The following is a 20,186-nucleotide window of genomic DNA, read 5'->3' on the forward strand; positions in this document are numbered from 1 at the left end:
AAGAATGTTTTGGCTGTATAAAATTACCTACAGCACCTGGTATTCCCAGGTGGTCTCCCATCCAAGTACAAACCAGGCCCAACACTGCTTAGCTTACAAGATCAGACGAGATTGGGCATGTCCAGTGTGGTTTGGCTGTAGGGGCTAAAAGCATTAACATTAGACCTCTATTACTTCTTAACTCAAGTAAAATCATTGATAAGTTGAAAAAATTAAATGTAAAATGTAATAGAAAAGAATGCTATGGCTGCATAAAATTACCTTCAGCACCTGGTATTCCCAGGTGGTCTCCCATCCAAGTACTAACCAGGTCCAACACTGCATAGCTTCCAAGATCAGACGAGATTGGGCATGTCCAGTGTGGTTTGGCTGTAGGTGCTCAAATACATTAACTTTAGACCTCTATTACTTCTTAACTCAAGTAAATTCATTGATAAGTTGAAAAAATTAAATCTAAAATGTAATAGAAAAGAATGTTATGGCAGTATAAAATTACCTACAGCACCTGGTATTCCCAGGTGGTCTCCCATCCAAGTACTAACCAGACCCAACACTGCATAGCTTCCAAGTTTAGACGAGAGTGGGCATGTCCAGTGTGGTTTGGCTGTAGGTGCTCAAAAACATTAACTTTAGACCTCTTTTACTTCTTAACTCAAGTAAATTCATTGATAAGTTGAAAAAATTTAATGTAAAATGTAATAGAAAAGAATGTTATGGCAGTATAAAATTACCTATTGCACCTGGTATTCCCAGGTGGTCTCCCATCCAAGTACTAACCAGGCCCAGCACTGCATAGCTTCCAAGATCAGACGAGATTGGGCATGTCCTCTGTTGTTTGACTGTAGGTGCTCACAAACCTTAACTTTAGACCTCTTTTACTTCTTAACTCAAGAAAATTAATTGATAAGTTGAAACAATGTAATGTAAAATGTAATAGAAAAGAATGTTATGGCAATATAAAATTACCTACAGCACCTGGTATTCCCAGGTGGTCTCCCGTCCAAATACTAACCAGGCCCAACACTGCATAGCTTCCAAGATCAGACGAGATTGGGCTTGTCCAGTGTGGTTTGGCTGTATGTGCTCAAAAGCGTTAACTTTAGACCTCTTTTACTTCTTAACTCAAGTAAATTCATTGATAAGTTGAAACAATTAAATGTAAAATGTAATAGAAAAAACTGTTATGGCAGTATAAAATGACCTACAGCACCAGGGATTTTCTAGGTGGTCTCCCATTCAAGTACTAACCAGGCCCAACACTGCATAGCTTCCAAGATCAAACGAGATTGGACATGTCCAGTGTGGTTTGGCTGTAGGTGCTCAAAAACATTAACTTTAGGCCTCTTTTACTTCTTAACTCAAGTAAATTCAATGATTAGTTGAAAAATGAAATGTAAAATATAATAGAAAAGAATGTTATGGCAGTATAAAATAACCTACAGCTCCTGGTATTCCCAGGTGGTCTCCCATCCAAGTACTAACCAGGCAAAACACTGCATAGTTTCCAAGATCAGATGAGATTGGGCAAGTCCAGCGTGGTTTGGCTGTAGGTGCTCAAAAACATTAACTTTAGACCTCTTTTACATCTTAACTCAAGTAAATTCATTGATAAGTTGAAAAAAATAAATGTAAAATGTAATAGAAAAGAATGTTTTGGCTGTATAAAATTACCTACAGCACCTGGTATTCCCAGGTGGTCTCCCATCCAAGTACAAACCAGGCCCAACACTGCTTAGCTTACAAGATCAGACGAGATTGGGCATGTCCACTGTGGTTTGGCTGTAGGTGCTCAAAAGCATTAAATTTAGACCTCTATTACTTCTTAACTCAAGTAAATTCATTGATAAGTTGAAAAATTTAAATGTAAAATGTAATAGAAAAGAATGTTATGGCAGTATAAAATTACCTACAGCACCTGGTATTCCCAGGTGGTCTCCCATCCAAGTACTAACCAGGCCCAGCACTGCATAGCTTCCAAGATCAGACAAGATTGGGCATGTCCTCTGTGGTTTGACTGTAAGTGCTCACAAACCTTAACTTTAGACCTCTTTTTTTCTTCTTAACTCAAGTAAATTCAATGATTAGTTGAAAAATGATATGTAAAATGTAATAGAAAAGAATGTTATGGCAGTATAAAATTACCTACAGCACCTGGTATTCCCAGGTAGTTTCCCATCTAAGTACTAACCATGCCCAACACTGCATAGCTTCCAAGATCAGACGACATTGGCCATGTCCAGTGTGGTTTGGCTATAGGTGCTGAAAAATATTAACTTTAGACCTCTTTTACTTCTTAAATCAAGTAAATTCATTGCTAAGTTGAAAAAATGTAATGTAAAATGTAATAGAAAAGAATTTTATGGCTATATAAAACTACCTACAGCACCCGGTATTCCCAGGTGGTCTCCCATCCAAGTATTAACCAGGCCCAACACTGCATAGCTTCCAATATCAGACGAGATTGGGCATGTCCAGTGTGGTTTGGCTGTAGGTGCTAAAAGCATTAACATTAGACCTCTATTACTTCTTAACTCAAGTAAATTCATTGATAAGTTGAAAAAATTAAATGTAAAATGTAATAGAAAAGAAAGTTATGGCTGCATAAAATTGCCTACAGCACCTGGTATTTCCAGGTGGTCTCCCATCCAAGTACTAACCAGGCCCAACACTGCATAGATTCCAAGATCAGATGAGATTGGGCATGTCCAGTGTGGTTTGGCTGTAGGTGCTCAAAAACATTAACTTTAGACCTCTATTACTTCTTAACTCAAGTAAATTCATTGATAAGTTGAAAAAATTAAATCTAAAATGTAATAGAAAAGAATGTTATGGCTGCATAAAATTACCTACAGCACCTGGTATTCCCAGGTGGTCTCCCATCCAAGTACTAACCAGACCCAACAATGCATAGTTTCCAAGTTCAGACGAGAGTGGGCATGTCCAGTGTGGTTTGGCTGTAGGTGCTCAAAAACATTAACTTTAGACCTCTTTTACTTCTTAACTCAAGTAAATTCAATGATTAGTTGAAAAGTGAAATGTAAAATGTAATAGAAAAGAATGTTATGGCAGTATAAAATTACCTACAGCTCCTGGTATTCCCAGGTGGTCTCCCATCCAAGTACTAACCAGGCCCAACACTGCATAGTTTCCAAGATCAGATGAGATTGGGCATGTCCAGTGTGGTTTGGCTGTATGTGCTCAAAAGCGTTTACTTTAGACCTCTTTTACTTCTTAACTCAAGTAAATTCATTGATAAGTTGAAAAAATGAAATGTAAAATGTAATAGAAAAGACTGTTATGGCAGTATAAAATGACCTACAGCACCAGGGATTCCTAGGTGGTCTCCCATCCAAGTACTAACCAGGCCCAACACTGCATAACTTCCAAGATCAGACGAGATTGGGCATGTCCAGTGTGGTTTGGCTGTAGGTGCTCAAAAACATTAACTTTAGACCTCTTTTACTTCTTAACTCAAGTAAATTCATTGATAAGTTGAAAAAATTAAATGTAAAATGTAATAGAAAAGAATGTTATGGCAGTATAAAATTACCTACAGCACCTGTTATTCCCAGGTGGTCTCCCATCCAAGTACTAACCAGGCCCAGCTCTGCATAGCTTCCAAGATCAGACAAGTCCTCTGTGGTTTGACTGTAGGTGCTCACAAACCTTAACTTTAGACCTCTTTTACTTCTTAACTCAAGTAAATTCAATGATTAGTTGAAAAATGAAATGTAAAATGTAATAGAAAAGAATGTTATGGCAGTATAAAATTACCTACAGCACCTGGTATTCCCAGGTGTGTTCCCATCCAAGTACTAACCATGCCCAACACTGCATAGCTTCCAAGATCAGACGACATTGGCCATGTCCAGTGTGGTTTGGCTATAGGTGCTGAAAAATATTAACTTTAGACCTCTTTTACTTCTTAAATCAAGTAAATTCATTGCTAAGTTGAAAAAATGTAATGTAAAATGTAATAGAAAAGAATGTTATGGCTATATAAAATTACCTACAGCACCTGGTATTCCCAGGTGGTCTCCCATCCAAGTACTAACCAGGTCCAACACTGCATAGCTTCCAAGATCAGACGAGATTGGGCATATCCAGTGTGGTTTGGCTGTAGGTGCTCAAAAACATTAACTTTAGACCTCTATTACTTCTTAACTCAAGTAAATTCATTGATAAGTTGAAAAAATTAAATTTAAAATGTAATAGAAAAGAATGTTATGGCTATATAAAATTACCTACAGCACCTGGTATTTCCAGGTGGTCTCCCATCCAAGTACTAACCAGGCCCAACACTGCATAGCTTCCAAGATCAGACGAGATTGGGCATGTCCAGTGTGGTTTGGCTGTAGGTGCTCAAATATATTAACTTTAGACCTCTATTACTTCTTAACTCAAGTAAATTCATTGATAAGTTGAAAAAATTAAATCTAAAATGTAATAGAAAAGAATGTTATGGCAGTATAAAATTACCTACAGCACCTGGTATTCCCAGGTGGTCTCCCATCCAAGTACTAACCAGACCCAACACTGCATAGCTTCCAAGTTCAGACGAGAGTGGGCATGTCCAGTGTGGTTTGGCTGTAGGTGCTAAAAGCATTAACATTAGACCTCTATTACTTCTTAACTCAAGTAAATTCATTGATAAGTTGAAAAAATTAAATGTAAAATGTAATAGAAAAGAATGTAATGGCTGCATAAAATTACCTACAGCACCTGGTATTCCCAGGTGGTCTCCCATCCAAGTACTAACCAGGCCCAACACTGCATAGCTTCCAAGATCAGACGAGATTGGGCAAATCCAGTGTGGTTTGGCTGTAGGTGCTCAAAAACATTAACTTTAGACATCTATTACTTCTTAACTCAAGTAAATTCATTGATAAGTTGAAAAAATTAAATTTAAAATGTAATAGAAAAGAATGTTATGGCTATATAAAATTACCTACAGCACCTGGTATTTCCAGGTGGTCTCCCATCCAAGTACTAACCAGGCCCAACACTGCATAGCTTCCAAGATCAGATGAGATTGGGCATGTCCAGTGTGGTTTGGCTGCAGGTGCTCAAAAACATTAACTTTAGACCTCTATTACTTCTTAACTCAAGTAAATTCATTGATAAGTTGAAAAAATTAAATCTAAAATGTAATAGAAAAGAAAGTTATGGCAGTATAAAATTACCTACAGCACCTGGTATTCCCAGGTGGTCTCCCATCCAAGTACTAACCAGACCCAACACTGCATAGTTTCCAAGTTCAGACGAGAGTGGGCATGTCCAGTGTGGTTTGGCTGTAGGTGCTCAAAAACATTAACTTCTGACCTCTTTTACTTCTTAACTCAAGTAAATTCAATGATCAGTTGAAAAATGAAATGTAAAATGTAATAGAAAAGAATGTTATGGCAGTATAAAATTACCTACAGCACCTGGTATTCCCAGGTGGGTTCCCATCCAAGTACTAACCATGCCCAACACTGCATAGCTTCCAAGATCAGACGACATTGGCCATGTCCAGTGTGGTTTGGCTATAGGTGCTGAAAAATATTAACTTTAGACCTCTTTTACTTCTTAAATCAAGTAAATTCATTGCTAAGTTGAAAAAATGTAATGTAAAATGTAATAGAAAAGAATGTTATGGCTATATAAAATTACCTACAGCACCTGGTATTCCCAGGTGGTCTCCCATCCAAGTATTAACCAGGCCCAACACTGCATAGCTTCCAAGATCAGACGAGATTGGGCATGTCCAGTGTGGTTTGGCTGTAGGTGCTAAAAGCATTAACATTAGACCTCTATTACTTCTTAACTCAAGTAAATTCATTGATAAGTTGAAAAAATTAAATGTAAAATGTAATAGAAAAGAATGTTATGGCTGCATAAAATTACCTACAGCACCTGGTATTCCCAGGTGGTCTCCCATCCAAGTAATAACCAGGTCCAACACTGCATAGCTTCCAAGATCAGACGAGATTGGGCATATCCAGTGTGGTTTGGCTGTAGGTGCTCAAAAACATTAACTTTAGACCTCTATTACTTCTTAACTGAAGTAAATTCATTGATAAGTTGAAAAAATTTAATTTAAAATGTAATAGAAAAGAATGTTATGGCTATATAAAATTACCTACAGCACCTGGTATTTCCAGGTGGTCTCCCATCCAAGTACTAACCAGGCCCAACACTGCATAGCTTCCAAGATCAGACGAGATTGGGCATGTCCAGTGTGGTTTGGCTGCAGGTGCTCAAAAACATTAACTTTAGACCTCTATTACTTCTTAACTCAAGTAAATTCATTGATAAGTTGAAAAAATTAAATCTAAAATGTAATAGAAAAGAATGTTATGGCAGTATAAAATTACCTACAGCACCTGGTATTCCCAGGTGGTCTCCCATCTAAGTACGAACCAGACCCAACACTGCATAGCTTCCAAGTTCAGACGAGAGTGGGCATGTCCAGTGTGGTTTGGCTGTAGGTGCTCAAAAACATTAACTTTAGACCTCTTTTACTTCTTAACTCAAGTAAATTCAATGATTATTTTAAAAATGAAATGTAAAATGTAAAAGAAAAGAATGTTATGGCAGTATAAAATTACCTACAGCTCCTGGTATTCCCAGGTGGTCTCCCATCCAAGTACTAACCAGGCCCAACACTGCATAGTTTCCAAGATCAGATGAGATTGGGCATGTCCAGCGTGGTTTGGCTGTAGGTGCTCAAAAACATTAACTTTAGACCTCTATTACTTCTTAACTCAAGTAAATTCATTGATAAGTTGAAAAAATTAAATGTAAAATGTAATATAAAAGACTGTTTTGGCTGTATAAAATTACCTACAGCACCTGGTATTCCCAGGTGGTCTCCCATCCAAGTACAAACCAGGCCCAACACTGCATAGCTTACAAGATCAGACGAGATTGGGCATGTCCAGTGTGGTTTGGCTGTAGGTGCTCACAAGCATTAAATTTAGACCTCTATTACTTCTTAACTCAAGTAAATTCAATGATAAGTTGAAAAAATTAAATGTAAAATGTAATAGAAAAGAATGTTATGGCAGTATAAAATTACCTATTGCACCTGGTATTCCCAGGTGGTCTCCCATCCAAGTACTAACCAGGCCCAGCACTGCATAGCTTCCAAGATCAGACGAGATTGGGCATGTCCTCTGTGGTTTGACTGTAGGTGCTCACAAACCTTAACTTTAGACCTCTTTTACTTCTTAACTCAAGTAAATTAATTGATAAGTTGAAAAAATGTAATGTAAAATGTAATAGAAAAGAATGTTATGGCAATATAAAATTACCTACAGCACCTGGTATTCCCAGGTGGTCTCCCGTCCAAATACTAACCAGGCCCAACACTGCATAGCTTCCAAGATCAGACGAGATTGGGCATGTCCAGTGTGGTTTGGCTGTATGTGCTCAAAAGCGTTAACTTTAGACAACTTTTACTTCTAAACTCAAGTAAATTGATTGATAAGTTGAAAAAATTAAAAGTAAAATGTAATAGAAAAGACTGTTATGGCAGTATAAAATGACCTACAGCACCAGGGATTCCTAGGTGGTCTCCCATCCAAGTACTAACCAGGCCCAACACTGCATAGCTTCCAAGATCAGACGAGATTGGGCATGTCCAGTGTGGTTTGGCTGTAGGTGCTCAAAAACATTAACTTTAGACCTCTTTTACTTCTTAACTCAAGTAAATTCAATGATTAGTTGAAAAATGAAATGTAAAATATAATAGAAAAGAATGTTATGGCAGTATAAAATTACCTACAGCTCCTGGTATTCCCAGGTGGTCTCCCATCCAAGTACTAACCAGGCCAAACACTGCATAGTTTCCAAGATCAGATGAGATTGGGCAAGTCCAGCGTGGTTTGGCTGTAGGTGCTCAAAAACATAAACTTTAGACCTCTTTTACATCTTAACTCAAGTAAATTTATTGATAAGTTGAAAAAATTAAATGTAAAATGTAATAGAAAAGAATGTTAAGGGAGTATAAAACTACCTACAGCACCTGTTATTCCCAGGTGGTCTCCCATCCAAGTACTAACCAGGCCCAGCTCTGCATAGCTTCCAAGATCAGACAAGATTGGGCATGTCCTCTGTGGTTTGACTGTAGGTGCTCACAAACCTTAACTTTAGACCTCTTTTACTTCTTAACTCAAGTAAATTCAATGATTAGTTGAAAAATGAAATGTAAAATGTAATAGAAAAGAATGTTATGGCAGTATAAAATTACCTACAGCACCTGGTATTCCCAGGTGGGTTCCCATCCAAGTACTAACCATGCCCAACACTGCATAGCTTCCAAGATCAGTCGACATTGGCCATGTCCAGTGTGGTTTGGCTATAGGTGCTGAAAAACATTAACTTTAGACCTCTTTTACTTCTTAAATCAAGTAAATTCATTGCTAAGTTGAAAAAATGTAATGTAAAATGTAATAGAAAAGAATGTTATGGCTATATAAAATTACCTACAGCACCTGGTATTCCCAGGTGGTCTCCCATCCAAGTATTAACCAGGCCCAACACTGCATAGCTTCCAAGATCAGACGAGATTGGGCATGTCCAGTGTGGTTTGGCTGTAGGTGCTAAAAGCATTAACATTAGACCTCTATTACTTCTTAACTCAAGTAAATTCATTGATAAGTTGAAAAAATTAAATCTAAAATGTAATAGAAAAGAATGTTATGGCAGTATAAAATTACCTACAGCACCTGGTATTCCCAGGTGGTCTCCCATCCAAGTACTAACCAGACCCAACACTGCATAGCTTCCAAGTTCAGATGAGAGTGGGCATGTCCACTGTGGTTTGGCTGTAGGTGCTCAAAAACATTAACTTTAGACCTCTTTTACTTCTTAACTCAGGTAAATTCATTGATAAGTTGAAAAAATGTAATGTAAAATGTAATAGAAAAGAATGTTATGGCAGTATAAAATTACCTATTGCACCTGGTATTCCCAGGTGGTCTCCCATCCAAGTACTAACCAGGCCCAGCACTGCATAGCTTCCAAGATCAGACAAGATTGGGCATGTCCTCTGTGGTTTGACTGTAGGTGCTCACAAACCTTAACTTTAGACCTCTTTTACTTCTTAACTCAAGAAAATTAATTGATAAGTTGAAACAATGTAATGTAAAATGTAATAGAAAAGAATGTTATGGCAATATAAAATTACCTACAGCACCTGGTATTTCCAGGTGGTCTCCCGTCCAAATACTAACCAGGCCCAACACTGCATAGCTTCCAAGATCAGACGAGATAGGGCTTGTCTAGTGTGGTTTGGCTGTATGTGCTCAAAAGCGTTAACTTTAGACCTCTTTTACTTCTTAACTCAAGTAAATTCATTGATAAGTTGAAAAAATTAAATGTAAAATGTAATAGAAAAGAATGTTATGGCAGTATAAATTGACCTACAGCACCAGGGATTCCTAGGCGGTCTCCCATCCAAGTACTAACCAGGCCCAACACTGCATAGCTTCCAAGATCAAACAAGATTGGGCATGTCCAGTGTGGTTTGGCTGTATGTGCTCAAAAACATTAACTTTAGACCTCTTTTACTTCTTAACTCAAGTAAATTCATTGATAAGTTGAAAAAATTAAATGCAAAATGTAATAGAAAAGAATGTTATGGCAGTATAAAATTACCTACAGCACCTGGTGTTCCCAAGTGGTCTCCCATCCAAGTACTAACCAGGCCCAACACTGCATAGCTTCCAATTTCAGACGAAATTGGGCATGTCCAGTGTGGTTTGGCTGTAGGTGCTCAAAAACATTAACTTTAGACCTCTTTTACTTCTTAACTCAAGTAAATTCAATGATTAGTTGAAAAATGAAATGTAAAATATAATAGAAAAGAATGTTATGGCAGTATAAAATAACCTACAGCTCCTGGTATTCCCAGGTGGTCTCCCATCCAAGTACTAACCAGGCAAAACACTGCATAGTTTCCAAGATCAGATGAGATTGGGCAAGTCCAGCGTGGTTTGGCTGTAGGTGCTCAAAAACATTAACTTTAGACCTCTTTTACATCTTAACTCAAGTAAATTCATTGATAAGTTGAAAAAATTAAATGTAAAATGTAATAGAAAAGAATGTTTTGGCTGTATAAAATTACCTACAGCACCTGGTATTCCCAGGTGGTCTCCCATCCAAGTACAAACCAGGCCCAACACTGCTTAGCTTACAAGATCAGACGAGATTGGGCATGTCCAGTGTGGTTTGGCTGTAGGGGCTAAAAGCATTAACATTAGACCTCTATTACTTCTTAACTCAAGTAAAATCATTGATAAGTTGAAAAAATTAAATGTAAAATGTAATAGAAAAGAATGCTATGGCTGCATAAAATTACCTTCAGCACCTGGTATTCCCAGGTGGTCTCCCATCCAAGTACTAACCAGGTCCAACACTGCATAGCTTCCAAGATCAGACGAGATTGGGCATGTCCAGTGTGGTTTGGCTGTAGGTGCTCAAATACATTAACTTTAGACCTCTATTACTTCTTAACTCAAGTAAATTCATTGATAAGTTGAAAAAATTAAATCTAAAATGTAATAGAAAAGAATGTTATGGCAGTATAAAATTACCTACAGCACCTGGTATTCCCAGGTGGTCTCCCATCCAAGTACTAACCAGACCCAACACTGCATAGCTTCCAAGTTTAGACGAGAGTGGGCATGTCCAGTGTGGTTTGGCTGTAGGTGCTCAAAAACATTAACTTTAGACCTCTTTTACTTCTTAACTCAAGTAAATTCATTGATAAGTTGAAAAAATTTAATGTAAAATGTAATAGAAAAGAATGTTATGGCAGTATAAAATTACCTATTGCACCTGGTATTCCCAGGTGGTCTCCCATCCAAGTACTAACCAGGCCCAGCACTGCATAGCTTCCAAGATCAGACGAGATTGGGCATGTCCTCTGTTGTTTGACTGTAGGTGCTCACAAACCTTAACTTTAGACCTCTTTTACTTCTTAACTCAAGAAAATTAATTGATAAGTTGAAACAATGTAATGTAAAATGTAATAGAAAAGAATGTTATGGCAATATAAAATTACCTACAGCACCTGGTATTCCCAGGTGGTCTCCCGTCCAAATACTAACCAGGCCCAACACTGCATAGCTTCCAAGATCAGACGAGATTGGGCTTGTCCAGTGTGGTTTGGCTGTATGTGCTCAAAAGCGTTAACTTTAGACCTCTTTTACTTCTTAACTCAAGTAAATTCATTGATAAGTTGAAACAATTAAATGTAAAATGTAATAGAAAAAACTGTTATGGCAGTATAAAATGACCTACAGCACCAGGGATTTTCTAGGTGGTCTCCCATTCAAGTACTAACCAGGCCCAACACTGCATAGCTTCCAAGATCAAACGAGATTGGACATGTCCAGTGTGGTTTGGCTGTAGGTGCTCAAAAACATTAACTTTAGGCCTCTTTTACTTCTTAACTCAAGTAAATTCAATGATTAGTTGAAAAATGAAATGTAAAATATAATAGAAAAGAATGTTATGGCAGTATAAAATAACCTACAGCTCCTGGTATTCCCAGGTGGTCTCCCATCCAAGTACTAACCAGGCAAAACACTGCATAGTTTCCAAGATCAGATGAGATTGGGCAAGTCCAGCGTGGTTTGGCTGTAGGTGCTCAAAAACATTAACTTTAGACCTCTTTTACATCTTAACTCAAGTAAATTCATTGATAAGTTGAAAAAAATAAATGTAAAATGTAATAGAAAAGAATGTTTTGGCTGTATAAAATTACCTACAGCACCTGGTATTCCCAGGTGGTCTCCCATCCAAGTACAAACCAGGCCCAACACTGCTTAGCTTACAAGATCAGACGAGATTGGGCATGTCCACTGTGGTTTGGCTGTAGGTGCTCAAAAGCATTAAATTTAGACCTCTATTACTTCTTAACTCAAGTAAATTCATTGATAAGTTGAAAAATTTAAATGTAAAATGTAATAGAAAAGAATGTTATGGCAGTATAAAATTACCTACAGCACCTGGTATTCCCAGGTGGTCTCCCATCCAAGTACTAACCAGGCCCAGCACTGCATAGCTTCCAAGATCAGACAAGATTGGGCATGTCCTCTGTGGTTTGACTGTAAGTGCTCACAAACCTTAACTTTAGACCTCTTTTTTTCTTCTTAACTCAAGTAAATTCAATGATTAGTTGAAAAATGATATGTAAAATGTAATAGAAAAGAATGTTATGGCAGTATAAAATTACCTACAGCACCTGGTATTCCCAGGTAGTTTCCCATCTAAGTACTAACCATGCCCAACACTGCATAGCTTCCAAGATCAGACGACATTGGCCATGTCCAGTGTGGTTTGGCTATAGGTGCTGAAAAATATTAACTTTAGACCTCTTTTACTTCTTAAATCAAGTAAATTCATTGCTAAGTTGAAAAAATGTAATGTAAAATGTAATAGAAAAGAATTTTATGGCTATATAAAACTACCTACAGCACCCGGTATTCCCAGGTGGTCTCCCATCCAAGTATTAACCAGGCCCAACACTGCATAGCTTCCAATATCAGACGAGATTGGGCATGTCCAGTGTGGTTTGGCTGTAGGTGCTAAAAGCATTAACATTAGACCTCTATTACTTCTTAACTCAAGTAAATTCATTGATAAGTTGAAAAAATTAAATGTAAAATGTAATAGAAAAGAAAGTTATGGCTGCATAAAATTGCCTACAGCACCTGGTATTTCCAGGTGGTCTCCCATCCAAGTACTAACCAGGCCCAACACTGCATAGATTCCAAGATCAGATGAGATTGGGCATGTCCAGTGTGGTTTGGCTGTAGGTGCTCAAAAACATTAACTTTAGACCTCTATTACTTCTTAACTCAAGTAAATTCATTGATAAGTTGAAAAAATTAAATCTAAAATGTAATAGAAAAGAATGTTATGGCTGCATAAAATTACCTACAGCACCTGGTATTCCCAGGTGGTCTCCCATCCAAGTACTAACCAGACCCAACAATGCATAGTTTCCAAGTTCAGACGAGAGTGGGCATGTCCAGTGTGGTTTGGCTGTAGGTGCTCAAAAACATTAACTTTAGACCTCTTTTACTTCTTAACTCAAGTAAATTCAATGATTAGTTGAAAAGTGAAATGTAAAATGTAATAGAAAAGAATGTTATGGCAGTATAAAATTACCTACAGCTCCTGGTATTCCCAGGTGGTCTCCCATCCAAGTACTAACCAGGCCCAACACTGCATAGTTTCCAAGATCAGATGAGATTGGGCATGTCCAGTGTGGTTTGGCTGTATGTGCTCAAAAGCGTTTACTTTAGACCTCTTTTACTTCTTAACTCAAGTAAATTCATTGATAAGTTGAAAAAATTAAATGTAAAATGTAATAGAAAAGACTGTTATGGCAGTATAAAATGACCTACAGCACCAGGGATTCCTAGGTGGTCTCCCATCCAAGTACTAACCAGGCCCAACACTGCATAACTTCCAAGATCAGACGAGATTGGGCATGTCCAGTGTGGTTTGGCTGTAGGTGCTCAAAAACATTAACTTTAGACCTCTTTTACTTCTTAACTCAAGTAAATTCATTGATAAGTTGAAAAAATTAAATGTAAAATGTAATAGAAAAGAATGTTATGGCAGTATAAAATTACCTACAGCACCTGTTATTCCCAGGTGGTCTCCCATCCAAGTACTAACCAGGCCCAGCTCTGCATAGCTTCCAAGATCAGACAAGTCCTCTGTGGTTTGACTGTAGGTGCTCACAAACCTTAACTTTAGACCTCTTTTACTTCTTAACTCAAGTAAATTCAATGATTAGTTGAAAAATGAAATGTAAAATGTAATAGAAAAGAATGTTATGGCAGTATAAAATTACCTACAGCACCTGGTATTCCCAGGTGTGTTCCCATCCAAGTACTAACCATGCCCAACACTGCATAGCTTCCAAGATCAGACGACATTGGCCATGTCCAGTGTGGTTTGGCTATAGGTGCTGAAAAATATTAACTTTAGACCTCTTTTACTTCTTAAATCAAGTAAATTCATTGCTAAGTTGAAAAAATGTAATGTAAAATGTAATAGAAAAGAATGTTATGGCTATATAAAATTACCTACAGCACCTGGTATTCCCAGGTGGTCTCCCATCCAAGTACTAACCAGGTCCAACACTGCATAGCTTCCAAGATCAGACGAGATTGGGCATATCCAGTGTGGTTTGGCTGTAGGTGCTCAAAAACATTAACTTTAGACCTCTATTACTTCTTAACTCAAGTAAATTCATTGATAAGTTGAAAAAATTAAATTTAAAATGTAATAGAAAAGAATGTTATGGCTATATAAAATTACCTACAGCACCTGGTATTTCCAGGTGGTCTCCCATCCAAGTACTAACCAGGCCCAACACTGCATAGCTTCCAAGATCAGACGAGATTGGGCATGTCCAGTGTGGTTTGGCTGTAGGTGCTCAAATATATTAACTTTAGACCTCTATTACTTCTTAACTCAAGTAAATTCATTGATAAGTTGAAAAAATTAAATCTAAAATGTAATAGAAAAGAATGTTATGGCAGTATAAAATTACCTACAGCACCTGGTATTCCCAGGTGGTCTCCCATCCAAGTACTAACCAGACCCAACACTGCATAGCTTCCAAGTTCAGACGAGAGTGGGCATGTCCAGTGTGGTTTGGCTGTAGGTGCTAAAAGCATTAACATTAGACCTCTATTACTTCTTAACTCAAGTAAATTCATTGATAAGTTGAAAAAATTAAATGTAAAATGTAATAGAAAAGAATGTAATGGCTGCATAAAATTACCTACAGCACCTGGTATTCCCAGGTGGTCTCCCATCCAAGTACTAACCAGGCCCAACACTGCATAGCTTCCAAGATCAGACGAGATTGGGCAAATCCAGTGTGGTTTGGCTGTAGGTGCTCAAAAACATTAACTTTAGACATCTATTACTTCTTAACTCAAGTAAATTCATTGATAAGTTGAAAAAATTAAATTTAAAATGTAATAGAAAAGAATGTTATGGCTATATAAAATTACCTACAGCACCTGGTATTTCCAGGTGGTCTCCCATCCAAGTACTAACCAGGCCCAACACTGCATAGCTTCCAAGATCAGATGAGATTGGGCATGTCCAGTGTGGTTTGGCTGCAGGTGCTCAAAAACATTAACTTTAGACCTCTATTACTTCTTAACTCAAGTAAATTCATTGATAAGTTGAAAAAATTAAATCTAAAATGTAATAGAAAAGAAAGTTATGGCAGTATAAAATTACCTACAGCACCTGGTATTCCCAGGTGGTCTCCCATCCAAGTACTAACCAGACCCAACACTGCATAGTTTCCAAGTTCAGACGAGAGTGGGCATGTCCAGTGTGGTTTGGCTGTAGGTGCTCAAAAACATTAACTTCTGACCTCTTTTACTTCTTAACTCAAGTAAATTCAATGATCAGTTGAAAAATGAAATGTAAAATGTAATAGAAAAGAATGTTATGGCAGTATAAAATTACCTACAGCACCTGGTATTCCCAGGTGGGTTCCCATCCAAGTACTAACCATGCCCAACACTGCATAGCTTCCAAGATCAGACGACATTGGCCATGTCCAGTGTGGTTTGGCTATAGGTGCTGAAAAATATTAACTTTAGACCTCTTTTACTTCTTAAATCAAGTAAATTCATTGCTAAGTTGAAAAAATGTAATGTAAAATGTAATAGAAAAGAATGTTATGGCTATATAAAATTACCTACAGCACCTGGTATTCCCAGGTGGTCTCCCATCCAAGTATTAACCAGGCCCAACACTGCATAGCTTCCAAGATCAGACGAGATTGGGCATGTCCAGTGTGGTTTGGCTGTAGGTGCTAAAAGCATTAACATTAGACCTCTATTACTTCTTAACTCAAGTAAATTCATTGATAAGTTGAAAAAATTAAATGTAAAATGTAATAGAAAAGAATGTTATGGCTGCATAAAATTACCTACAGCACCTGGTATTCCCAGGTGGTCTCCCATCCAAGTAATAACCAGGTCCAACACTGCATAGCTTCCAAGATCAGACGAGATTGGGCATATCCAGTGTGGTTTGGCTGTAGGTGCTCAAAAACATTAACTTTAGACCTCTATTACTTCTTAACTCAAGTAAATTCATTGATAAGTTGAAAAAATTAAATTTAAAATGTAATAGAAAAGAATGTTATGGCTATATAAAATTACCTACAGCACCTGGTATTTCCAGGTGGTCTCCCATCCAAGTACTAACCAGGCCCAACACTGCATAGCTTCCAAGATCAGACGAGATTGGGCATGTCCAGTGTGGTTTGGCTGTAGGTGCTCAAATACATTAACTTTAGACCTCTATTACTTCTTAACTCAAGTAAATTCATTGATAAGTTGAAAAAATTAAATCTAAAATGTAATAGAAAAGAATGTTATGGCAGTATAAAATTACCTACAGCACCTGGTATTCCCAGGTGGTCTCCCATCCAAGTACTAACCAGACCCAACACTGCATAGCTTCCAAGTTCAGACGAGAGTGGGCATGTCCAGTGTGGTTTGGCTGTAGGTGCTAAAAGCATTAACATTAGACCTCTATTACTTCTTAACTCAAGTAAATTCATTGATAAGTTGAAAAAATTAAATGTAAAATGTAATAGAAAAGAATGTTATGGCTGCATAAAATTACCTACAGCACCGGGTATTCCCAGGTGGTCTCCCATCCAAGTACTAACCAGGCCCAACACTGCATAGCTTCCAAGATCAGACGAGATTGGGCAAATCCAGTGTGGTTTGGCTGTAGGTGCTCAAAAACATTAACTTTAGACATCTATTACTTCTTAACTCAAGTAAATTCATTGATAAGTTGAAAAAATTAAATTTAAAATGTAATAGAAAAGAATGTTATGGCTATATAAAATTACCTACAGCACCTGGTATTCCCAGGTGGTCTCCCATCCAAGTACTAACCAGACCCAACACTGCATAGTTTCCAAGTTCAGACGAGAGTGGGCATGTCCAGTGTGGTTTGGCTGTAGGTGCTCAAAAACATTAACTTTAGACCTCTTTTACTTCTTAACTCAAGTAAATTCAATGATTAGTTGAAAAGTGAAATGTAAAATGTAATAGAAAAGAATGTTATGGCAGTATAAAATTACCTACAGCTCCTGGTATTCCCAGGTGGTCTCCCATCCAAGAACTAACCAGGCCCAACACTGCATAGTTTCCAAGATCAGATGAGATTGGGCATGTCCAGTGTGGTTTGGCTGTATGTGCTCAAAAGCGTTTACTTTAGACCTCTTTTACTTCTTAACTCAAGTAAATTCATTGATAAGTTGAAAAAATTAAATGTAAAATGTAATAGAAAAGACTGTTATGGCAGTATAAAATGACCTACAGCACCAGGGATTCCTAGGTGGTCTCCCATCCAAGTACTAACCAGGCCCAACACTGCATAGCTTCCAAGATCAGACGAGATTGGGCATGTCCAGTGTGGTTTGGCTGTAGGTGCTCAAAAACATTAACTTTAGACCTATTTTACTTCTTAACTCAAGTAAATTCATTGATAAGTTGAAAAAATTAAATGTAAAATGTAATAGAAAAGAATGTTATGGCAGTATAAAATTACCTACAGCACCTGTTATTCCCAGGTGGTCTCCCATCCAAGTACTAACCAGGCCCAGCTCTGCATAGCTTCCAAGATCAGACAAGATTGGGCATGTCCTCTGTGGTTTGACTGTAGGTGCTCACAAACCTTAACTTTAGACCTCTTTTACTTCTTAACTCAAGTAAATTCAATGATTAGTTGAAAAATGAAATGTAAAATGTAATAGAAAAGAATGTTATGGCAGTATAAAATTACCTACAGCACCTGGTATTCCCAGGTGGGTTCCCATCCAAGTACTAACCATGCCCAACACTGCATAGCTTCCAAGATCAGACGACATTGGCCATGTCCAGTGTGGTTTGGCTATAGGTGCTGAAAAATATTAACTTTAGACCTCTTTTACTTCTTAAATCAAGTAAATTCATTGCTAAGTTGAAAAAATTTAATGTAAAATGTAATAGAAAAGAATGTTATGGCTATATAAAATTACCTACGGCACCTGGTATTCCCAGGTGGTCTCCCATCCAAGTATTAACCAGGCCCAACACTGCATAGCTTCCAAGATCAGACGAGATTGGGCATGTCCAGTGTGGTTTGGCTGTAGGTGCTAAAAGCATTAACATTAGACATCTATTACTTCTTAACTCAAGTAAATTCATTGATAAGTTGAAAAAATTAAATGTAAAATGTAATAGAAAAGAATGTTATGGCTGCATAAAATTACCTACAGCACCTGGTATTCCCAGGTGGACTCCCATCCAAGTACTAACCAGGTCCAACACTGCATAGCTTCCAAGATCAGACGAGATTGGGCATATCCAGAGTGGTTTGGCTGTAGGTGCTCAAAAACATTAACTTTAGACCTCTATTACTTCTTAACTCAAGTAAATTCATTGATAAGTTGAAAAAATTAAATTTAAAATGTAATAGAAAAGAATGTTATGGCTATATAAAATTACCTACAGCACCTGGTATTCCCAGGTGGTCTCCCATCCAAGTACTAACCAGGCCCAACACTGCATAGCTTCCAAGATCAGACGAGATTGGGCATGTCCAGTGTGGTTTGGCTGTAGGTGCTCAAATACATTAACTTTAGACCTCTATTACTTCTTAACTCAAGTAAATTCATTGATAAGTTGAAAAAATTAAATGTAAAATGTAATAGAAAAGAATGTTTTGGCAGTATAAAATTACCTACAGCATCTGGTATTCCCAGGTGGTCTCCCATCCAAGTACTAACCGGACCCAACACTGCATAGCTTCCAAGTTCAGACGAGAGTGGGCATGACCAGTGTGGTTTGGCTGTAGGTGCTCAAAAACATTAACTTTAGACCTCTTTTACTTCTTAACTCAAGTAAATTCATTGATAAGTTGAAAAAATTAAATGCAAAATGTAATAGAAAAGAATGTTATGGCAGTATAAAATTACCTACAGCACCTGGTGTTCCCAGGTGGTCTCCCATCCAAGTACTAACCAGGACCAACACTGCATAGCTTCCAAGTTCAGACGAGATTGGGCATGTCCAGTGTGGTTTGGCTGTAGGTGCTCAAAAACATTAACTTTAGACCTCTTTTACTTCTTAACTCAAGTAAATTCAATGATTAGTTGAAAAATGAAATGTAAAATATAATAGAAAAGAATGTTATGGCAGTATAAAATAACCTACAGCTCCTGGTATTCCCAGGTGGTCTCCCATCCAAGTACTAACCAGGCAAAACACTGCATAGTTTCCAAGATCAGATGAGATTGGGCAAGTCCAGCGTGGTTTGGCTGTAGGTGCTCAAAAACATTAACTTTAAACCTCTTTTACATCTTAACTCAAGTAAATTCATTGATACGTTGAAAAAATTAAATGTAAAATGTAATAGAAAAGAATGTTTTGGCTGTATAAAATTACCTACAGCAACTGGTATTCCCAGGTGGTTTCCCATCCAAGTACAAACCAGGCCCAACACTGCTTAGCTTACAAGATCAGATGAGATTGGGCATGTCCAGTGTGGTTTGGCTGTAGGTGCTCAAAAGCATTACATTTAGACCTCTATTACTTCTTAACTCAAGTAAATTCATTGATAAGTTGAAAATTTAAATGTAAAATGTAATAGAAAAGAATGTTATGGCAGTATAAAATTACCTACAGCACCTGGTATTCCCAGGTGGTCTCCCATCCAAGTACTAACCAGGCCCAGCACTGCATAGCTTCCAAGATCAGACAAGATTGGGCATGTCCTCTGTGGTTTGACTGTAAGTGCTCACAAACCTTAACTTTAGACCTCTTTTACTTCTTAACTCAAGTAAATTCAATGATTAGTTGAAAAATGAAATGTAAAATGTAATAGAAAAGAATGTTATGGCAGTATAAAATTACCTACAGCACCTGGTATTCCCAGGTGGGTTCCCATCCAAGTACTAACCATGCCCAACACTGCATAGCTTCCAAGATCAGACGACATTGGCCATGTCCAGTGTGGTTTGGCTATAGGTGCTGAAAAATATTAACTTTAGACCTCTTTTACTTCTTAAATCAAGTAAATTCATTGCTAAGTTGAAAAAATGTAATGTAAAATGTAATAGAAAAGAATTTTATGGCTATATA

At 37.5% G+C, this 20,186-nt stretch overlaps 3 non-coding genes and 78 pseudogenes across 3 annotated transcripts; all 81 read right to left on the reverse strand.

Annotated features, from left to right (window-relative positions):
* Positions 1 to 24: 24 nt before the first annotated feature.
* LOC148469935 (5S ribosomal RNA) lies at positions 25 to 143 on the reverse strand (annotated as a pseudogene).
* A 115-nt stretch (positions 144 to 258) lies between these two features.
* Positions 259 to 377, reverse strand: LOC148469936 (5S ribosomal RNA; annotated as a pseudogene).
* Positions 378 to 493: 116 nt separating this feature from the next.
* LOC148469937 (5S ribosomal RNA) lies at positions 494 to 612 on the reverse strand (annotated as a pseudogene).
* Positions 613 to 728: 116 nt separating this feature from the next.
* LOC148469938 (5S ribosomal RNA) lies at positions 729 to 847 on the reverse strand (annotated as a pseudogene).
* A 116-nt stretch (positions 848 to 963) lies between these two features.
* LOC148469939 (5S ribosomal RNA) lies at positions 964 to 1,082 on the reverse strand (annotated as a pseudogene).
* Positions 1,083 to 1,198: 116 nt separating this feature from the next.
* LOC148469940 (5S ribosomal RNA) lies at positions 1,199 to 1,318 on the reverse strand (annotated as a pseudogene).
* A 115-nt stretch (positions 1,319 to 1,433) lies between these two features.
* On the reverse strand, positions 1,434 to 1,552 carry LOC148469941 (5S ribosomal RNA; annotated as a pseudogene).
* A 116-nt stretch (positions 1,553 to 1,668) lies between these two features.
* LOC148469942 (5S ribosomal RNA) lies at positions 1,669 to 1,787 on the reverse strand (annotated as a pseudogene).
* Positions 1,788 to 1,903: 116 nt separating this feature from the next.
* LOC148469943 (5S ribosomal RNA) lies at positions 1,904 to 2,022 on the reverse strand (annotated as a pseudogene).
* A 117-nt stretch (positions 2,023 to 2,139) lies between these two features.
* Positions 2,140 to 2,258, reverse strand: LOC148469944 (5S ribosomal RNA; annotated as a pseudogene).
* A 116-nt stretch (positions 2,259 to 2,374) lies between these two features.
* LOC148469945 (5S ribosomal RNA) lies at positions 2,375 to 2,493 on the reverse strand (annotated as a pseudogene).
* A 115-nt stretch (positions 2,494 to 2,608) lies between these two features.
* LOC148469946 (5S ribosomal RNA) lies at positions 2,609 to 2,727 on the reverse strand (annotated as a pseudogene).
* Positions 2,728 to 2,843: 116 nt separating this feature from the next.
* On the reverse strand, positions 2,844 to 2,962 carry LOC148469947 (5S ribosomal RNA; annotated as a pseudogene).
* A 115-nt stretch (positions 2,963 to 3,077) lies between these two features.
* On the reverse strand, positions 3,078 to 3,196 carry LOC148469948 (5S ribosomal RNA; annotated as a pseudogene).
* Positions 3,197 to 3,312: 116 nt separating this feature from the next.
* On the reverse strand, positions 3,313 to 3,431 carry LOC148469949 (5S ribosomal RNA; annotated as a pseudogene).
* Positions 3,432 to 4,006: 575 nt separating this feature from the next.
* Positions 4,007 to 4,125, reverse strand: LOC148469950 (5S ribosomal RNA; annotated as a pseudogene).
* A 116-nt stretch (positions 4,126 to 4,241) lies between these two features.
* On the reverse strand, positions 4,242 to 4,360 carry LOC148469951 (5S ribosomal RNA; annotated as a pseudogene).
* Positions 4,361 to 4,476: 116 nt separating this feature from the next.
* Positions 4,477 to 4,595, reverse strand: LOC148469952 (5S ribosomal RNA; annotated as a pseudogene).
* A 115-nt stretch (positions 4,596 to 4,710) lies between these two features.
* On the reverse strand, positions 4,711 to 4,829 carry LOC148469953 (5S ribosomal RNA). The gene has a single exon (XR_015873891.1). It is a non-coding gene; the product is annotated as a 5S ribosomal RNA (ribosomal RNA).
* A 116-nt stretch (positions 4,830 to 4,945) lies between these two features.
* Positions 4,946 to 5,064, reverse strand: LOC148469954 (5S ribosomal RNA; annotated as a pseudogene).
* A 116-nt stretch (positions 5,065 to 5,180) lies between these two features.
* LOC148469955 (5S ribosomal RNA) lies at positions 5,181 to 5,299 on the reverse strand (annotated as a pseudogene).
* Positions 5,300 to 5,414: 115 nt separating this feature from the next.
* LOC148469956 (5S ribosomal RNA) lies at positions 5,415 to 5,533 on the reverse strand (annotated as a pseudogene).
* Positions 5,534 to 5,649: 116 nt separating this feature from the next.
* Positions 5,650 to 5,768, reverse strand: LOC148469957 (5S ribosomal RNA; annotated as a pseudogene).
* Positions 5,769 to 5,883: 115 nt separating this feature from the next.
* On the reverse strand, positions 5,884 to 6,002 carry LOC148469958 (5S ribosomal RNA; annotated as a pseudogene).
* Positions 6,003 to 6,118: 116 nt separating this feature from the next.
* Positions 6,119 to 6,237, reverse strand: LOC148469959 (5S ribosomal RNA; annotated as a pseudogene).
* A 116-nt stretch (positions 6,238 to 6,353) lies between these two features.
* Positions 6,354 to 6,472, reverse strand: LOC148469960 (5S ribosomal RNA; annotated as a pseudogene).
* Positions 6,473 to 6,587: 115 nt separating this feature from the next.
* On the reverse strand, positions 6,588 to 6,706 carry LOC148469961 (5S ribosomal RNA; annotated as a pseudogene).
* A 116-nt stretch (positions 6,707 to 6,822) lies between these two features.
* Positions 6,823 to 6,941, reverse strand: LOC148469962 (5S ribosomal RNA; annotated as a pseudogene).
* A 116-nt stretch (positions 6,942 to 7,057) lies between these two features.
* LOC148469963 (5S ribosomal RNA) lies at positions 7,058 to 7,176 on the reverse strand (annotated as a pseudogene).
* A 116-nt stretch (positions 7,177 to 7,292) lies between these two features.
* LOC148469964 (5S ribosomal RNA) lies at positions 7,293 to 7,411 on the reverse strand (annotated as a pseudogene).
* Positions 7,412 to 7,527: 116 nt separating this feature from the next.
* LOC148469965 (5S ribosomal RNA) lies at positions 7,528 to 7,646 on the reverse strand (annotated as a pseudogene).
* Positions 7,647 to 7,761: 115 nt separating this feature from the next.
* LOC148469966 (5S ribosomal RNA) lies at positions 7,762 to 7,880 on the reverse strand (annotated as a pseudogene).
* A 116-nt stretch (positions 7,881 to 7,996) lies between these two features.
* LOC148469967 (5S ribosomal RNA) lies at positions 7,997 to 8,115 on the reverse strand (annotated as a pseudogene).
* A 350-nt stretch (positions 8,116 to 8,465) lies between these two features.
* On the reverse strand, positions 8,466 to 8,584 carry LOC148469968 (5S ribosomal RNA; annotated as a pseudogene).
* Positions 8,585 to 8,699: 115 nt separating this feature from the next.
* LOC148469969 (5S ribosomal RNA) lies at positions 8,700 to 8,818 on the reverse strand (annotated as a pseudogene).
* Positions 8,819 to 8,934: 116 nt separating this feature from the next.
* Positions 8,935 to 9,053, reverse strand: LOC148469970 (5S ribosomal RNA; annotated as a pseudogene).
* A 116-nt stretch (positions 9,054 to 9,169) lies between these two features.
* On the reverse strand, positions 9,170 to 9,288 carry LOC148469971 (5S ribosomal RNA; annotated as a pseudogene).
* Positions 9,289 to 9,404: 116 nt separating this feature from the next.
* On the reverse strand, positions 9,405 to 9,523 carry LOC148469972 (5S ribosomal RNA; annotated as a pseudogene).
* A 116-nt stretch (positions 9,524 to 9,639) lies between these two features.
* On the reverse strand, positions 9,640 to 9,758 carry LOC148469973 (5S ribosomal RNA; annotated as a pseudogene).
* A 115-nt stretch (positions 9,759 to 9,873) lies between these two features.
* On the reverse strand, positions 9,874 to 9,992 carry LOC148469974 (5S ribosomal RNA; annotated as a pseudogene).
* A 116-nt stretch (positions 9,993 to 10,108) lies between these two features.
* On the reverse strand, positions 10,109 to 10,227 carry LOC148469975 (5S ribosomal RNA; annotated as a pseudogene).
* Positions 10,228 to 10,342: 115 nt separating this feature from the next.
* Positions 10,343 to 10,461, reverse strand: LOC148469976 (5S ribosomal RNA; annotated as a pseudogene).
* A 116-nt stretch (positions 10,462 to 10,577) lies between these two features.
* On the reverse strand, positions 10,578 to 10,696 carry LOC148469977 (5S ribosomal RNA; annotated as a pseudogene).
* Positions 10,697 to 10,812: 116 nt separating this feature from the next.
* Positions 10,813 to 10,931, reverse strand: LOC148469978 (5S ribosomal RNA; annotated as a pseudogene).
* A 116-nt stretch (positions 10,932 to 11,047) lies between these two features.
* Positions 11,048 to 11,166, reverse strand: LOC148469979 (5S ribosomal RNA; annotated as a pseudogene).
* Positions 11,167 to 11,282: 116 nt separating this feature from the next.
* On the reverse strand, positions 11,283 to 11,402 carry LOC148469980 (5S ribosomal RNA; annotated as a pseudogene).
* Positions 11,403 to 11,517: 115 nt separating this feature from the next.
* Positions 11,518 to 11,636, reverse strand: LOC148469981 (5S ribosomal RNA; annotated as a pseudogene).
* Positions 11,637 to 11,752: 116 nt separating this feature from the next.
* On the reverse strand, positions 11,753 to 11,871 carry LOC148469982 (5S ribosomal RNA; annotated as a pseudogene).
* Positions 11,872 to 11,987: 116 nt separating this feature from the next.
* Positions 11,988 to 12,106, reverse strand: LOC148469983 (5S ribosomal RNA; annotated as a pseudogene).
* A 117-nt stretch (positions 12,107 to 12,223) lies between these two features.
* LOC148469984 (5S ribosomal RNA) lies at positions 12,224 to 12,342 on the reverse strand (annotated as a pseudogene).
* A 116-nt stretch (positions 12,343 to 12,458) lies between these two features.
* On the reverse strand, positions 12,459 to 12,577 carry LOC148469985 (5S ribosomal RNA; annotated as a pseudogene).
* A 115-nt stretch (positions 12,578 to 12,692) lies between these two features.
* Positions 12,693 to 12,811, reverse strand: LOC148469986 (5S ribosomal RNA; annotated as a pseudogene).
* Positions 12,812 to 12,927: 116 nt separating this feature from the next.
* LOC148469987 (5S ribosomal RNA) lies at positions 12,928 to 13,046 on the reverse strand (annotated as a pseudogene).
* Positions 13,047 to 13,161: 115 nt separating this feature from the next.
* Positions 13,162 to 13,280, reverse strand: LOC148469988 (5S ribosomal RNA; annotated as a pseudogene).
* Positions 13,281 to 13,396: 116 nt separating this feature from the next.
* On the reverse strand, positions 13,397 to 13,515 carry LOC148469989 (5S ribosomal RNA; annotated as a pseudogene).
* A 575-nt stretch (positions 13,516 to 14,090) lies between these two features.
* Positions 14,091 to 14,209, reverse strand: LOC148469990 (5S ribosomal RNA; annotated as a pseudogene).
* Positions 14,210 to 14,325: 116 nt separating this feature from the next.
* LOC148469991 (5S ribosomal RNA) lies at positions 14,326 to 14,444 on the reverse strand (annotated as a pseudogene).
* A 116-nt stretch (positions 14,445 to 14,560) lies between these two features.
* LOC148469992 (5S ribosomal RNA) lies at positions 14,561 to 14,679 on the reverse strand (annotated as a pseudogene).
* Positions 14,680 to 14,794: 115 nt separating this feature from the next.
* LOC148469993 (5S ribosomal RNA) lies at positions 14,795 to 14,913 on the reverse strand. The gene has a single exon (XR_015873892.1). It is a non-coding gene; the product is annotated as a 5S ribosomal RNA (ribosomal RNA).
* Positions 14,914 to 15,029: 116 nt separating this feature from the next.
* LOC148469994 (5S ribosomal RNA) lies at positions 15,030 to 15,148 on the reverse strand (annotated as a pseudogene).
* Positions 15,149 to 15,264: 116 nt separating this feature from the next.
* Positions 15,265 to 15,383, reverse strand: LOC148469995 (5S ribosomal RNA; annotated as a pseudogene).
* A 115-nt stretch (positions 15,384 to 15,498) lies between these two features.
* Positions 15,499 to 15,617, reverse strand: LOC148469996 (5S ribosomal RNA; annotated as a pseudogene).
* A 116-nt stretch (positions 15,618 to 15,733) lies between these two features.
* Positions 15,734 to 15,852, reverse strand: LOC148469997 (5S ribosomal RNA; annotated as a pseudogene).
* Positions 15,853 to 15,967: 115 nt separating this feature from the next.
* LOC148469998 (5S ribosomal RNA) lies at positions 15,968 to 16,086 on the reverse strand (annotated as a pseudogene).
* A 116-nt stretch (positions 16,087 to 16,202) lies between these two features.
* LOC148469999 (5S ribosomal RNA) lies at positions 16,203 to 16,321 on the reverse strand (annotated as a pseudogene).
* A 116-nt stretch (positions 16,322 to 16,437) lies between these two features.
* Positions 16,438 to 16,556, reverse strand: LOC148470000 (5S ribosomal RNA; annotated as a pseudogene).
* A 115-nt stretch (positions 16,557 to 16,671) lies between these two features.
* Positions 16,672 to 16,790, reverse strand: LOC148470001 (5S ribosomal RNA; annotated as a pseudogene).
* A 116-nt stretch (positions 16,791 to 16,906) lies between these two features.
* Positions 16,907 to 17,025, reverse strand: LOC148470002 (5S ribosomal RNA; annotated as a pseudogene).
* A 115-nt stretch (positions 17,026 to 17,140) lies between these two features.
* LOC148470003 (5S ribosomal RNA) lies at positions 17,141 to 17,259 on the reverse strand (annotated as a pseudogene).
* Positions 17,260 to 17,375: 116 nt separating this feature from the next.
* LOC148470004 (5S ribosomal RNA) lies at positions 17,376 to 17,494 on the reverse strand (annotated as a pseudogene).
* A 116-nt stretch (positions 17,495 to 17,610) lies between these two features.
* LOC148470005 (5S ribosomal RNA) lies at positions 17,611 to 17,729 on the reverse strand (annotated as a pseudogene).
* A 115-nt stretch (positions 17,730 to 17,844) lies between these two features.
* LOC148470006 (5S ribosomal RNA) lies at positions 17,845 to 17,963 on the reverse strand (annotated as a pseudogene).
* Positions 17,964 to 18,079: 116 nt separating this feature from the next.
* Positions 18,080 to 18,198, reverse strand: LOC148470007 (5S ribosomal RNA; annotated as a pseudogene).
* A 115-nt stretch (positions 18,199 to 18,313) lies between these two features.
* LOC148470008 (5S ribosomal RNA) lies at positions 18,314 to 18,432 on the reverse strand (annotated as a pseudogene).
* A 116-nt stretch (positions 18,433 to 18,548) lies between these two features.
* On the reverse strand, positions 18,549 to 18,667 carry LOC148470009 (5S ribosomal RNA). The gene has a single exon (XR_015873210.1). It is a non-coding gene; the product is annotated as a 5S ribosomal RNA (ribosomal RNA).
* A 116-nt stretch (positions 18,668 to 18,783) lies between these two features.
* On the reverse strand, positions 18,784 to 18,902 carry LOC148470010 (5S ribosomal RNA; annotated as a pseudogene).
* A 116-nt stretch (positions 18,903 to 19,018) lies between these two features.
* On the reverse strand, positions 19,019 to 19,137 carry LOC148470011 (5S ribosomal RNA; annotated as a pseudogene).
* Positions 19,138 to 19,252: 115 nt separating this feature from the next.
* On the reverse strand, positions 19,253 to 19,371 carry LOC148470012 (5S ribosomal RNA; annotated as a pseudogene).
* Positions 19,372 to 19,487: 116 nt separating this feature from the next.
* LOC148470013 (5S ribosomal RNA) lies at positions 19,488 to 19,606 on the reverse strand (annotated as a pseudogene).
* A 115-nt stretch (positions 19,607 to 19,721) lies between these two features.
* Positions 19,722 to 19,840, reverse strand: LOC148470014 (5S ribosomal RNA; annotated as a pseudogene).
* Positions 19,841 to 19,955: 115 nt separating this feature from the next.
* Positions 19,956 to 20,074, reverse strand: LOC148470015 (5S ribosomal RNA; annotated as a pseudogene).
* Between the last annotated feature and the right edge of the window lie 112 nt (positions 20,075 to 20,186).

This window comes from Taudactylus pleione, unplaced genomic scaffold (assembly GCF_031769625.1).
Source record: "Taudactylus pleione unplaced genomic scaffold, aTauple2 ptg000967l, whole genome shotgun sequence".
NCBI classification, from domain to species: Eukaryota; Metazoa; Chordata; class Amphibia; order Anura; family Myobatrachidae; genus Taudactylus; species Taudactylus pleione.